The sequence below is a fragment of the Talpa europaea genome (assembly GCF_964194135.1).
Source record: "Talpa europaea genome assembly, chromosome: 1".
Taxonomy (NCBI): Eukaryota; Metazoa; Chordata; class Mammalia; order Eulipotyphla; family Talpidae; genus Talpa; species Talpa europaea.
Genome location: NC_140073.1, coordinates 117,052,883 through 117,067,832, shown reverse-complemented (window position 1 = coordinate 117,067,832; position 14,950 = coordinate 117,052,883).

Here is a 14,950-nt window from a genome sequence, read left to right as displayed (position 1 = left end):
TTCATCTGTATGTCTGTCTTTTTATAATACAAAAGACAATTTTGCATGCTATTTCATCTGCACCTGTCAGAAATCCATAGGTAAAGATGAGTGATATTCTCTAAGACATGATATGTTTACATGCATAAAACATGTAATTTTTTACCTACAAGTATTCACAGTGTAACACAACAGCAGAGTTTCTGAGGAAAATTTATTTTGTGTAATTTCCATATATAACTATATATGCTACATTATTAGATAGTAGCATATTCCTGACAGGAGAAATCTCACGTTTTCATTAGGGATGAGAACCAAACCATCAGCTGCCCAACTCACACATATTCTGCCTGGATGACTTTTCACATTCAATCCATGTGTTTCCTCCATTCCTCAGATAATTCCTACGCTAGTCACTGTAGTTCATGTTGGTAAGAGCTGTAGCCATGGATAGTAAGGTATTCCTAGAAGTTATTAGCTACCAATGGACAGTGAATAGTAACTTCACTTTACATAGCAGCGATAGTAAGCAAAATTAATTATCTAGTATTTTTAAGTGTATTTCCCAAAATATTCAGTTATTCTAATCCAGTCAGATTTGAGTATGTAATATCCCTGTGGTGAGGGGCAGGTGGGAGGAGGAGGAGGGAGGAGGAAAAGAAGATTGAAAAGAAAGCTCTGAAGCAATTACGGTAGATAGTTTTCCTTGGCAAGTTTAATGTAAATGGTTTTCAGTGGAGCCTGTACAAGTGAAAGGGCCTGAAGCTGTAGCAGCTTGAGCATCACAGTTTATCTGTCCCTCTTCCTGTCTGTCTTCTCATGTATCTCTGATGAAACCAAATCCAAGAGTCCCCAGACCCAGGATTCTAGAATCACCCTATAAAGGGGCTTATAATGAGGAGGAAAATGCCATGAATTTTAGAATATACAAATGGATGTATTTGAGGCCTGCTGGAGAGCTTTTCCTGCAGTTTGTTCTGATAATGCCATGGTGGGAAAAAACAAACAAACAAAAAATAATAATAATAAATTAAAAAAAAAAACAAAACAGCTTTGCTCTTATGGAGCTCAGAATTCAGTGATCAGAGACATATAAAAATGAAATTGTGAATAAATTCTCAGAGCTCTACAAAAGAGAAAAGGGAGTCTTAGTTCTGTAAACAAGGAAATCTGTCTGCCTAGTCATATGCCTAGCTAACATAAACACATTCACACATTTTACTACAAATACCCTGTAAGCATTGTGTATTGGTTACAAAGAATAATTGCATTAAGTAATAGTGCTTTAAAGTAAAACTAGATATTAAGGAAAAAGCAGGAACCATCCACATGGGCCAGATTCACAGATGCTGGGGTCCTGGAGTCCCAATTATCTATGACATCAGTTTGTCAGGGTAGCTCCTTCTACCTGGTTAATTCTTTATACCTCCAGCAGAGGGATTGTATCTGTATTAATAACAATGAACATATAGTGTGTACTAGACTTTGTTCTGCTGCTTTACTGTTATTTGTACATAAAGAGGAAGGTGGTAATATACACTGGTCCAATTCTATGGAAAGAAATATGGCGTTTCCTCAAAAGTCTAAAAATGGATCTGCCATATGACATAGCAACTCTACTCCTAGGTATCTACCCAAAGAACACAAAAGCACTCATTTGAAAGCAAACCTGAACTCCCATGTTTATAGCAGCACAATAGCCACGATATGGAAACAGCCTAAATTGCACAGAACAGATGAGTGATTCAAGTTGTGTTATATATACACAATGGAATACTACTCAGCAATCAAAAAAGATACACACATGCCATTGTGGCAATATGGATTGAACTGGAAGGGATTATCCTATATGAAATAAGGCAGATGGAGAAAGATAAATACTGGATTTATACATGGATTATAGAGAAAGCAAATAAAAGATCAGAAAAAGACAAGCTGTAAAACCAACACTTAAAAACTGACCACAGATTTGAAGCATCCAGTAGAAAATGGGGGAAGGGTAGAAGGGAAGAAGGAAGAGGAAAAGAGGAGGTGAGCACAACAGTCTATGGTGGCGAATTAGGGGTGATTTGGTGGTGGGAGTGTTATGGTGACTACACCTGAGGGGAAAAATTCTTTATTATGAAATAATGTATGTGAAATAATGGTAGTTCAACAAAAAATAAAAATATGCTAACTACTATTACTAACAAAAAAGTTTTATAGAAAAGAGGAAATTAAAGACCAGAACATTGAAGAGATTTCCCATGTACACAGAGTCAAGATATCAATGCTCACTTTTAGACATTACTTTTCTTATTACCTATTCCACTTTTCTCATCTTTGGTCAGGCTAACCACCTCATTTTCTACTCTGGCTATTATACACACTCTTGCCTGATAGCAAATCATCTCCTTTTTTCTACAATTTAACTGCTTTCAAGTCAGATGTTTATTTGCATTAGTCATCATTTACTGTATAACCAGTTACCCAGAAACAATGTTGTAAAATAGACACTCATTAGATTTACAGATTTTGTGGATTAGGAAGGACAAGGACAAGGCATAATAGTGACCAGTTTCCTCTGCTTCACTATGTTTCAGTCTTTTCTGCAGACTTGAAATCTGGAGATTATAACAACCTGAAGTCTCACTCATATAACCTGGTGACCGATGCTAGCAAGACTCAAATAGTTGGGGAGAGAAACAGCTGAATCTCCTCAGGCATTTTTCTTTCTATCTAATATTTCCAAATGATCCCTCTAGGATGGGGGTTTCAGGGTAGCTGGACGCTATATCATTGTAAAATTCCTAAAGACTGTATCCCAAGAGAGTGAGCCATGGGAAAATGTAGGTTTTCATGACCACAACCTGTAAGTCAAAAAATTTCGTTTCCCTATAAGATCACCAAGGGAAAGAACTTAGACCAGAAATAGGGACAATGGCACTGAGAAAATTAAATATGAAGCTGTTTGTGGAAATACTCCTCTATGGTTCTCCCCGGCTTCAAACTTACAAATCTACATCTCCAGCAGAAGCAATTTCACAGTCTCACTGCCCAAATGTTAAAACTATGTTTATCCCATTAGAATACATGAAACTCTCTACTCTGGTAACAGCATTATTCCTCAAACTTATCTTGCAGTCTTCTTCACGTTTGGAGCCTCAGGACCATGAAGAGAAAGGACTATTCATTTTCGATGTAATAAGAGTTTATTTTGAGTTTCTATGATACCACACGGAGATTTTACATGACTCTGGGTGCTACTCTCTATCCCAACATACATCGACAATATGGTCTATCTAACAACTTTCTGAACAGGAGTCAGAAAAGATGTCTCCCTTAATTTGGGACTGAGCAAAGATGATGCTGCAGATTCTATAGTGTCCTGAGAGAAAAGGGAGTCATTCATCCTTCTTTTAAAATAATTAATTTGCATGTGTTTTACAAGTATGATTGTAATATTTCTTCTATTGTTATAGTTCAATTGTAAATTTTCATATATTAAATTATGGTTATGCTCCCTACAGTCTGCCAAGTACTTTGTATGATAATATTTTTAGAGAATAGACAATTATCAGGAGTCTACAGTTCCCTTCACATGAGGAACACATTTGATTCTGAAGAGTTCTCAAATGACACAATCAAACTTTCCCTCTGGGAGCTATTATTTGCAGTTAGATGTATAAAGGCCTTATGTGGCTTATTTCATTGTTGTTGTTTTTAGCAAATTATCTTCTCAAAGAGCTCATATTATGTTGCTCTTGTTTTTTAAATGATAGATCCTCCTTTGCCTTTTGATTATAAGGTAATATATATTTTTCTCCACATTAAATTTGAAAGCTAAATTCATTGACTCTAGCTAGATAACACATGAGCGGAAGTTTCTCTGTTAGGACATTCGCCTCACTTATCATTAATATCTGAACAGAATTATGCAAATTTTTTGCAAGTGCTTTCTCTTCTCTCCCCAACACCTCAAACATGCTTTTAAATATCCCCAAAAGATAATTCTTTGACAAGACTTATCAAATTGATAAATCTCTTAGCCAGAATGACAGGCAAACAAAAACACTGAGAAGACATCAATTACCAATACTAGGAATCAGAGTGGGATTATCTGCATAGCTTCTGGTTATTTTGGGTAATAAAAACCAATAAACTTGAGAATCCAAATGAAACGGATAAATTCTTTTGAGGTCATAAACAATAAAGAATCACTGAAGAAGAAAAGCTAACTTGAATAACCCAATATATATCAAAGAGATTGAACATGTAGATTAAAAATATCCCCACAAAGAAAACTCTAGGTTCAGATGGCTTCACTGTTCTGTTCTACCAAAAATTTATGGAAGAGATTATGCCTATTCTATACAAATTCTTCCAAATATTTAATATACATTCTATGAAGTTAACATCACTCTGGTATCTAAAATGGAAAGGATATTAATAAAAAAAAAACCCAGTAAATCAATATCTTTCACATAGACACAAAAATACCAAATCTAATCCAACAACATTAAAAGGGCTAATGTATCATGATCAAATGAAATATCTCAGAAATGCAAAACTGATTCAATATTTGAAAACCAGACAATAAAATGCACCATATCTATAAATTCTAGTGTGAAACCATATGATCATCTTAAGGGATGCATAAAAAGTCTGACAATATTCACCATCTGCTCATATTAAAAATTCTCTGAAAATTAGGAATAGGGGAAAATTTTATTAACTTGATAAAAGAATATATATAATCAACATTATATTAAAAAGCTAGATATTGAACATTTTCTGCCTATGATATGTAACCAAGCAGATATCTAGTTTCAGAGCTGCTATTCAAAATGTTACTGGAGTTATTAGCCTCTGCAATAAGGGAAGAAAGAAAAGTTATCCAGAATAGAAAGGAATAAATGAACAGTCTTTTTCAGATGACATGACATAAAATACAAAAGAGTATATTTAAAAACATAATGACTAAGTTGCTTTAGCAAAGCAACTTACAAAAATTCATCACAAAGCTATATACCAGCAAAGAGCAATTGAAAACTGAATTTAAATATATATTTTATAGCATTTCCAAAAATATAAAATATTTTGGTGTATAATTCTTATTACAAAACATGTGCAAGATCTAACCATTTAAAACTACAAAATACTGATGGAAGAAATCAAAAAAGATGTAAGTAAATGGAAATGTATACCAGATTAATGATTGATAAATTCAATATTGCTAAGATTTCAATTCTCTCAAAACTCATCTATACTTATTCATAAACATATGCAAACCAAACAACATATTAAATAATCAATACGTCAAAGACTAATACCAAGAAAACCTAGAAAATATTTTTGAGATGAGTGTAAATGATATAATGTATGCCCAATTTGTGATGCCAGTCATTTCCCTTCACATACCCTCTACCTACACATTCTCTAATCTCCAAACAACAAACACTCTCCATAATTTTCCAATTTAGTACCTTAGCTGACACCTTCCTTCTGCAGAAAGATCAGTCAAGGAGTCTGAATAATTGGTGTTAAGCCCCACCTCTATTATTTCATGAATTGTGTGACTTCTGACATTTTTGTTTAACCACTAAATCTCATTTCCCCACCTTTGAAATTGGAGATCATATTAATCTTACAGAGTTGCTATATAGAAAGAAAATATTAGGTAACATTTGTGAAAGCACCAAGAACAACAGTTGCGGATAAATGTTTTTCCCTCCTCTTTATTATCCTTCAAGTCTGAGCACAAAGGTTACCTTGATACTTTAAGCAGAAAAGCCGCTTGCTGTTCCCTGAGTCAATAGTTATGGGGTATGTTTACATAACAATGGGGGAAGGTCCATTCCAATTCTACCACAAACACACATACAAAGTAGTGACATAATAGGCAAAAACTTATGGAATGCAACTAAAGAACAAGTAAAAGGGAAATTTTCAGTGCAAACAACTACATCAAAAAAGATGAAAGATTTCAAATAAACAATGTGACCCTCTATGTTAAAACACTAAAGAACTTAAACCCAGAGCAAGAAAAGAAAGGAATTGATAAGGACTAGAGTGGAAATTATTGAAGTAGACAATATAAAAACATTAGAGAAATTCAGTGAAACTAAATATTGGTTCTTTGGAAGGCAATAAAACTGAGAAAACTTTAGATTTATCGGAACAACAAAAAAAGAGAAGTCTTTAATTATTGAGATCAGGAATGAAAGGAGCATGACCACTGACCTTAACATGGAAAACTAAGATAATTATATGACAACAAATTACTTAGAGGAAATGGGGAAAATTCTTTAAAAGATACAAACTATAAAAATGGACTTAAGAAATAGAAAATCTGAATAGACTTTTAAAATTAACACAATTTTTGTTAAAACTACAAAGAAAACTCCAGACACAAATGACTTCATCAATGAATTCTACCAAACATTCAAAGAATTTATACCAAGTCTTCACAAACTGCCCCAAAGGTAAAAGCAGAGATAACACTTCCCAACTAATTCAATGGAGGTCAGTATTATCTTTATAACAAAACCAAGTTAAGACGACAAAAATAAAGAGAACTTCAGACCAACCACTTATATAGTCATAAGAACCCAACAAAGTAGTATATAATGTGGTATTTATCCAAATGTGAAGCTATTTTGATATCTAAAACCTGTTAGTATAATATACCACATAAATAGAAAAGGCTAAATGCCACTTGATTATCTCATTGATACAAAATTACACTTAACAAAATTCAAAACCTTTTCATGATAAAAATACTAAACAACATAGAAATAGAAGGAAACTCCCTCAGCCTGATAAAGGGCATCACCCAGGACAAAATCCATATCTAACATAATATGTAATGATGAAAGACAATGTTTTCCCCCTTAGGGTCAGGAAAAAGACAAAGATATCTGATTTCAAAACTTCTATTAGACATTGTGCTTGTAGTTCTAGTCAGGGACACTAAGAAAGAAAAATAGATATGTCACTCAATTGGACAGGAAGAAGTAAAACTATATTTCCATATAATCTTGCAGAGAGATCCTAAAGAAGACAGAGGTGAGGGAGCATAGACAGAGAGAAGAGTTTAGATGAGGGAAAGGGAGAGGATGGAAATGGAGAGGAAGGAACTATTAAAGATAATAAACAAGTTGAATAAATTTGCAGGATATTCGGCTGACATCCATAAATCAAGTGTATTTCAATACATTATCAAACATCCTGAAAGAGAAGAAAAAAATCATTTATAAGAACACCAAAAGGGCCTCCCTGGTGGCGCAAAGGGTAAAGCACCACACTATGAAGCTATCCGCAGCCTCTGCAGCACGAGTTCGATCCCTAGCTGTCCAGGGAGCTACCTACATGGCGAAGCGACCTCTCCCGTATCGCTCGCTGCTCCCCTCAGCAGTGTATATCAGTCAGTCTGCCTGTTCTGCTCCCTGCTCTGTCTCTGGTGAATCCTCTCACCCCCCCCCCCAATCTCTGGCCTGTGCCCCAGCTCTTACATGCATAAATAAATAAATCTTAAAAAAATTTTTTTAATAAAAAAAGAACATCAAAAAAAAAGAATATGTAGGAATAAATGTAACAAAATGAGGGGAAATTATATTCCAACACTATAAAATATTGTTGAAGGAAATTAAAGATGACTTAAATAAAGGAAAAGATAGTTCATGTTCACGGATCATAAGACTTAACATTGTTAAGATGACAACACTCCTCCCAAATAATCTACAGATTCAAAGCAGTTATTCTGAATAACATATATTTGAATATTTTATGAGTTCATTACAAAATTTGACAAGATAAATCTAAAATCCAGGTGATAATCAGAGGGACCCAACATAGCCTAAACAATTTTGCTGAGTTGGAAGATACATTCTTTCCAATTTCAAAACTAGGCAAATGGAATAAAACTGAGATTCCAGAAATAGACCCTTATATTTATGATCAACTGTTTTCAACAAGGGTACCAAAACAATTTAATGGAAAAAAAGAACAGATTTTTTAACAAATAATTCGGGGACGTCCTCTACCAAAATGAAGTTTGACTCCTACATTACATCATATACAAATATTTACACAAAATGTATCAAAGACCTACATTAAAGTGCTAAACCTCTGAAACTGCTATAGGTTAACATAGGTATGCATGTTTGCAAACTTAGATTATACAATGCTTATTTAGATATGACACAAGAGGTATAGGCAACAAAAAATAGGTAAATTGAACATCGACAAAATTAAAAACTTCTGTTTCAAAAGACACCATTTGTAAAGAGAAAACCCAAAAGATGGCAGAAAAACAAAAACAAAACACTTGCAAATTGTATGCCTGATAAGAGGCTTGGAATATACACAGAACAATTATAATCCAACAATAAAAAGAAAACCCAATCAAAAATAGAGAAAGGATAGGAGTAAAATGAAAATGTAAAAATGGTCAATAAGCACATGAAGACATGTTCAACATCATTATTAGGGAAATGCAAGTAAAAACTGTAACACAATAGCATTTCACAATCCTAGAATAGCTATAGTCAAACAATGAAAAATAACAAGTATCAGTTGGTAAGGATATGGAAAACTTGGAACCCCCAGACACTGATGGGATTGTAAAAGAAGGCAGCTGCCTTGAAAAATAATCTGGTGATTCTGTAAAAGGTTAAACATGGTTATAAAATGACACAGCAATGCTTCTCCTGGATATATGCCCAATGAAAATGAAATTACAGGTCCATAAGAAACTTCTACATAATGTTATAGCAATATTACTCAAAATAAGTAAAAGGTGGAAACAACCCAACTATCTATCAACTGATAAATGAAGAAATAACATTTGCAAATCCTTAAGGCTGAACATTTTGGCAACAAGAATTGAAGATCTGATAAATTCTGCAGAACAGATGAGCCTTAAAAACATGCTAAGTTGATGATACAATTAACAAAAGAACACATACTGTATTATTTCATTTATATGAACTGTCCAAAATAGACAGAAAGCAAAGTAGTAGTAACCTAAAGTTGGGGAGTAGGAGACTGGGGTTTTTGACTAAACAGTGTGAACTTTTTTACAGAGTATTTAAAAGTTTGCTATGGTGATGTTTGTCTAATCCTGAATGTCCTGAATGATAGACTTCAAATGGGTATATGGTATGGTGTGTATCTTAAAGGTATTTTCAAAAACTGATCTATCGAGTCAAAGAAATCATGAATATTCCTGACTGTTTATCACACTTTTCCTTTTTTAATTTTATTACAATGGTTTAATATACACAGCATTCATTAAGAACACTGTGTCCAATTTTTCATTTTACATTATCATTAATGTAGATACCTTCAAGTCAAGCACAATAACGTCCTTCTAGAAAAAGTCCTTGGAGGATTGATAATAAAGCAAAGTAACTGAGTTTATTTCTAAATGATTCCTGTAATTAAAGTTTAACATAATTGGACATGAATTGTTATTGGAGTTTCATTTCTGTTTTCTGGGGTACACGTGGTGGGAAACTTTTAGTCATAAAGCATCTCTCTCAAGGATGTAAATGCCTTTGACATTGCTGGATGATTCTGTCACTGAGGGAATGGGCACCATCTGTCCCTGCTTAGTTGTGCTGAGAATGTTGACCTGACAGCACAGGGGGAAACTGGAGAAGCCTGAAGGAGTATCTCCATTCCTTTTAACATAGTAATAAGTTATCTGAAGTATTGCAAAACCATATGAGTTTGTGTCTATGAAATGAAGACAGTAGAATTATTGTCAGTCTGCAAAAGATTAATTATGGGAGTTTAGAATGACTTACACAGACGCTATCTGGGTTCAGAACCAATAACCTTTCCCAGCTGTCATATAGAAGCAAAGGGGAAAGACAGTCTCTATTTGCTGAGGATCTAATTGAGACTACTGAAGGTGAGGGAACACATATTAGTGTTAAAAGAGGCTGCATTGATGAGGGTGTTGTATGATTAGATTACAACAATATTGTGCTAATTCCCAATAAACTCAGAAGGATAGGTTTGTAATCATAATTCACCTTTCATTTTGGTCTATTACAGTTAAAAACAAAAAAAAAGCAGGCACAAATGTTAAACAATTGCAAAGGTTTTGTTTCCTCTGACCCACATATCTAATTTTATAAGTAGTCTATTAGCACTGCTTATACTACATGTGTAGCTAATTAACTCATCGTATTACTGCTGAACCATTCTTTCTCCTCCTTCTGTCCTCTCACTTTCTATTTATGGAAGTAGCATCACTTCAGTTCCAAAGCTAGAAATCACTTGAACATTCCTCACCAATCAGTTGCTTTGCAATTGACTCTACTTCCAGAATCTATCTCCAACTTACTCCCTGCTTTTTGTTTGCAATATAGCAACCACAAGTCAAGGCTTCCTTTCTAATTCAGAGTTTATCCTTTAAATATACCTAGCTAGATTTCTAGTCCCTATCTTCTCCCTATACTTTGATTTATGATTCATTTTCCTAGAGAACAATTCTAGTCATATTTCTATAATATAAAATCTTTGGCTACCCCAAACTGTTGAATGAAGCCCAACTGCAAGTATGATGATAACTGCCCATTCAATGATCCATATTTCTTTAGTTCTTCATACTCCCTGCCCTGAGTTACCTCACCTCTGTGCCATCTTTTTGAGCTTTCCTCTTATCTGGAATGATCACTCACTTTCTTATACTTTAGATAAAATTTCACGTCCTACACAGAACTTTGAGTTACACAGCTATGAATTTTGCCACTTGAATGGCCACAGAATGAGTCTAAAAGGTATCCACATAAAAATATTACAAGGAATAATATTGAAATCACAGAACCATTGGTTAATATGTATGTTTTTGTAGGTCAGGCAGTACTTTTAGCAAAATGGTAAATAGTAAAACTTCCTACCCTAAGAAACTCTCTAAGTTGCTTCCAACCCTAAGAAACTCTCTAAGGCAGACTCTGGAAAATAAAGACTGGTATGCCTTCTCCCCATGTCTGGAAGTTTGCTTGACTCCATAATAAAAAGAAGCACTGTTGAAGATAAAAATGTAAAAAAAAAAAAAAAATGAGATGGGGGAACATAGTTTTAAAGCAAAAGATACTTCTGAATAATCCCCTGTATTTCTTTGAAAGAATAGATAAGCATGAAAGTGAGATAGGACCAAATGGAAAACGACTGAGCAATTTCTGTGGCAAAGTAATGTCTCTTTCCTCTCACTCTCTCCCCTGTATTTTATATATTATACAATGTTTTTCACAATTCTCTAAATAAGCCAGGCTATTTCATATTTCCATGTTCATTATCTTGTTTCTTGGGGCTATATTAAATTTACTTCTTTTTTGAAACCTGTCCAAACATAGAAACAAATTAACTTTATTTTATTTTATATATTTTTACATCACTTTTCATTTTTGCACAATGTATGCATTTTCATCTTGGTTATATTCCCGATACAATTCCCACCCCCCTTATTTTGACCCTAATCCCTCCTCCCCTCCTAAACCCCCCCCCCATGCCCCTGTAGTTACAAGCAACTATAAACCAGACACACAACAAATTAACTCTTCTCCTCAATGTCCTGGCATTTCGGTCCTATCTCAATTATGATACTACTCTAAATGATTCGCTTGTTACTTTTGAACACACACTTCTACATATGGATAAGTATCCTGACTGTGAGAACTGTTTTATTATTCACTCTTTGTATCACTAAAATGTAGTAAAATACCTAACATATAGTAGGTGTTCAATAAATATTGGCTGAATGAATGGCAATACAGAAGGGACGATTAGCCTCAAGTTTCAAAGAAATTGAGGCACGGAATTTAAATTACTTGCTCCTAGTTAGTCAACTTATTGGTAGGAGAGCTAAGATTCAGCACAAGTTTTTGTTTCTTAACTCCAAGACCAACATTCATTTCCCAGATTGATTCACATGAACCTGTTTGCCAAATCCTTGAATGTTCAAACCAGACAGCACTTGGAGTTTTAATTAGTTCAGTTTTTAAAAAGCAAGAAGCAGGAGGCCTCCCTGGTGGCACAGGGGTTAAAGTCTCAGCGGTATGCTATCAAGCTATTGCTAGCCAAGACACTGTGCATGATTTCGATCCCTGTCCAGTGAGCTGACCCACATGATGCAGCAGACCTCTCCTGTCTCACCTGCTGCTCCCGTTAGCAGTGTATTTCAGTAGATCTGCCTGTTCTGCTTCCCACTCTGTCTCTGATGAATCCTCTCACCCCCCAGACCTCTGGCCTACACCCCAGTTCTTGTATGCATAAATAAATAAATCTTAAAAAAAAGCAAGAAGCATACTTCTTTGCAAAGGGGCAGAATTGTAAAGAAACTTAAAAGCAAATGATTACATCTACATACTTGGCACTTTCACAAAACATCATTAAAGTAAAATACATTAATTTTTTTTTATTAAAGATGTACCATTATTTTAGATCCTTTGTTTTTTCACAATATTGGACTTCTCAATCCTCAGTTGTGGTCACCACAGTTATCAACCCACCAAAGCACCCATAGTCCTTCACCATAGTCCACTGGGTTCTCTTGTCCCACCCCTTCTGGATGTCCAGATTTATGGCCAGGTTTCCAGGGTTGGTTCAAAAGTTTGTCAAGTTTGTCTTTGTCTAATCCTTTTTTTTTAAAGATTTATTTATTTATTTACACAAGCACTGGGTACAGTCAGAAGCGTGGGAGGGTGAGAGAATTCACCAGAGCCAGAGTGGGGAACAGAACAGGCAGACCGATGAAATACACTGCTGAGGGGAGAAGCGGGCGTGGCAGGAGAGGTCTGTGCGCCATGTGGGACCCTCGCAGGTTGCTGGGGATTGAACCCAAAATACCTTTCTCAAAGTAATTGTTTCAATCAAAGGATTAGACAAAGAGGGCCTCCCCTGGTGGCCCAGTGGTTGAGCACTGGGCTGCGAGGCTGCCCACAGCCTCTGCAGCACCTGTTCGTTCCCTGGCTGCAGGCGAGGGTCCCACCAAAAAAAAAAAAAAAATCTGCTTTTTGTGTGACTATGAAAGACAAATAATTTAACTCAGTGTATCTAGGTCTGAACCAAAAGCTGATTCATACAGATTTCAGTGTGATAAAGAAATATGGGATGCTACCTGGCGTTTATATTCTAAAAAGATATGAGCTGATTAATGTAGTCTCCAAACTACACCAATCAATTACTCTTGTGAGGCAAAAGACTTATGTGACCAGGTTTCAAAACAAATTGATTATTTCAGGTTATTTGAGATTGTTTTAAGTGTGTGTAGCCATCAAATCTCATGTGTATATTGTAAACTGATTAGCTACGTATCCCAGTCCCAACTGTTTCCAGCTGTGTCTATAGGCCTGGCTGAGAAATTCCAAGAAACACTTCTACCTAGCAACACCATCCCTCTCAATAGAGGACTTGTGGCAGAGGGAAGACAGACTTGGGGGACAAAACAGTGGTTAAGTATGACCTATCCCAGTAATATAGGAGGGATAATCTGTATTCCAAACCAATCCCCTCCTCCATTTGACAGTAATAACAACAATAGTAATAATTATAACTCTGCATTGCGTATTGTACTATGTGACAAATGCTTTACTTATTCTAGCTCTGGTATCTATTTTATACTGCAAATCCATTTTATTTACTTATTTAATTTAATGTTTATTAAATATTTAATACTAATTAACTTATTTTATCGACTTATTTCATTTAGTTCTCAACTATTTTACATCCCAATTCCATGTAAAATACTCAATAGGCAACTCAAACTGCTGAGTAGACAACACATGCCTGACCACTACTCTTTCCTGCTCCTGTTCAGACACCAGACAATTCTCTCCTCCACTGTTGGTAAATGTTCCAGCACATTTATCCAGACAGAACAGAGGAGGTCCTCACTTACCCACCTCCCCCTGATACCAGCACCTCTGCTATGAATCTATGGGTATATCACCTGATCCCCAGGTCTGCACATCTGAGATGCCCTGAGAGAGAGGCTGCGTGCCCTACTGGGTACAGCATGCAGTCTGGGGACAGCTGGAAATGCGGTCCTGGCACATACTAGATTGTGATTGTGGGAAATTTGCCCTCTGCTCCCTGGTTTACTTCACCTTTAACACAGGATCCACCTATACAACAGGGTACCACCCTCACAGGTCTGTTTTGAGGATTAAATGAGGTAATGCATGGGAAGTATTTAAAATTTTATCTGGCAAAAAGCAAGTGCTTAACAAATGCCGATTTGTATTATTTTCAACGAACTAGTAGACTCAGGCCCAAGGTGCTTCAAAAGGGAAATCAGAGGAAAGACAGAAAACGTTGACTCCTCTTTCGGGGTGTGCCAGAGTGCTTCTATCTGTGTCTCCCCTGGACTGTCTTTGGACTCTGGTCTTTATTTGCAAATAAGCACAGTACTTGAGAAAGCAACTTTCCAAGAGAAAGTGAACGGCCAAGCTACTAAAAATAGGAGTCTTTTTCAGTCTACTAATCAGATCATAAATCACTTGCAGAATACAAAGTAAAGTTCAGTTGTAATTACTGAAGGGGAAGAACATCATTATCTTTTAAAAAACACTTGTATGGGGGGAAAACTTTTATCTCTTTTTAAAATGGTAGATATTTTGTTTTTTAGCTTAGTGGGTTTTTTTGTTTGTTTGTTTGTTTTTTTTTTTTTTTTTTTTTTGCAGATGCTCATCTTTGTGATTACTAGAGAGAAGCGCATGGTGATGATAAGGTAAAGAAATGGAGGGGACTGGATGGACTGAACGTTAATTTGGTAGCCGAACATTTATATGCTCCTCTTTGCAATGACCGTTAAAACCTCTTCTTTCAAGAGTGTTTGCCATTTTGTTTAGATTACAGCTACAGAGGAGAAATACCAAAATTTTAATTTCTATTTATGTTACAAGAGTTCCTTGTAAGGCAGCTTTCAAAACTCTGTATTATGTCAGGCAGGAGAAGCTAGCTACATGTGCTTCTTTCT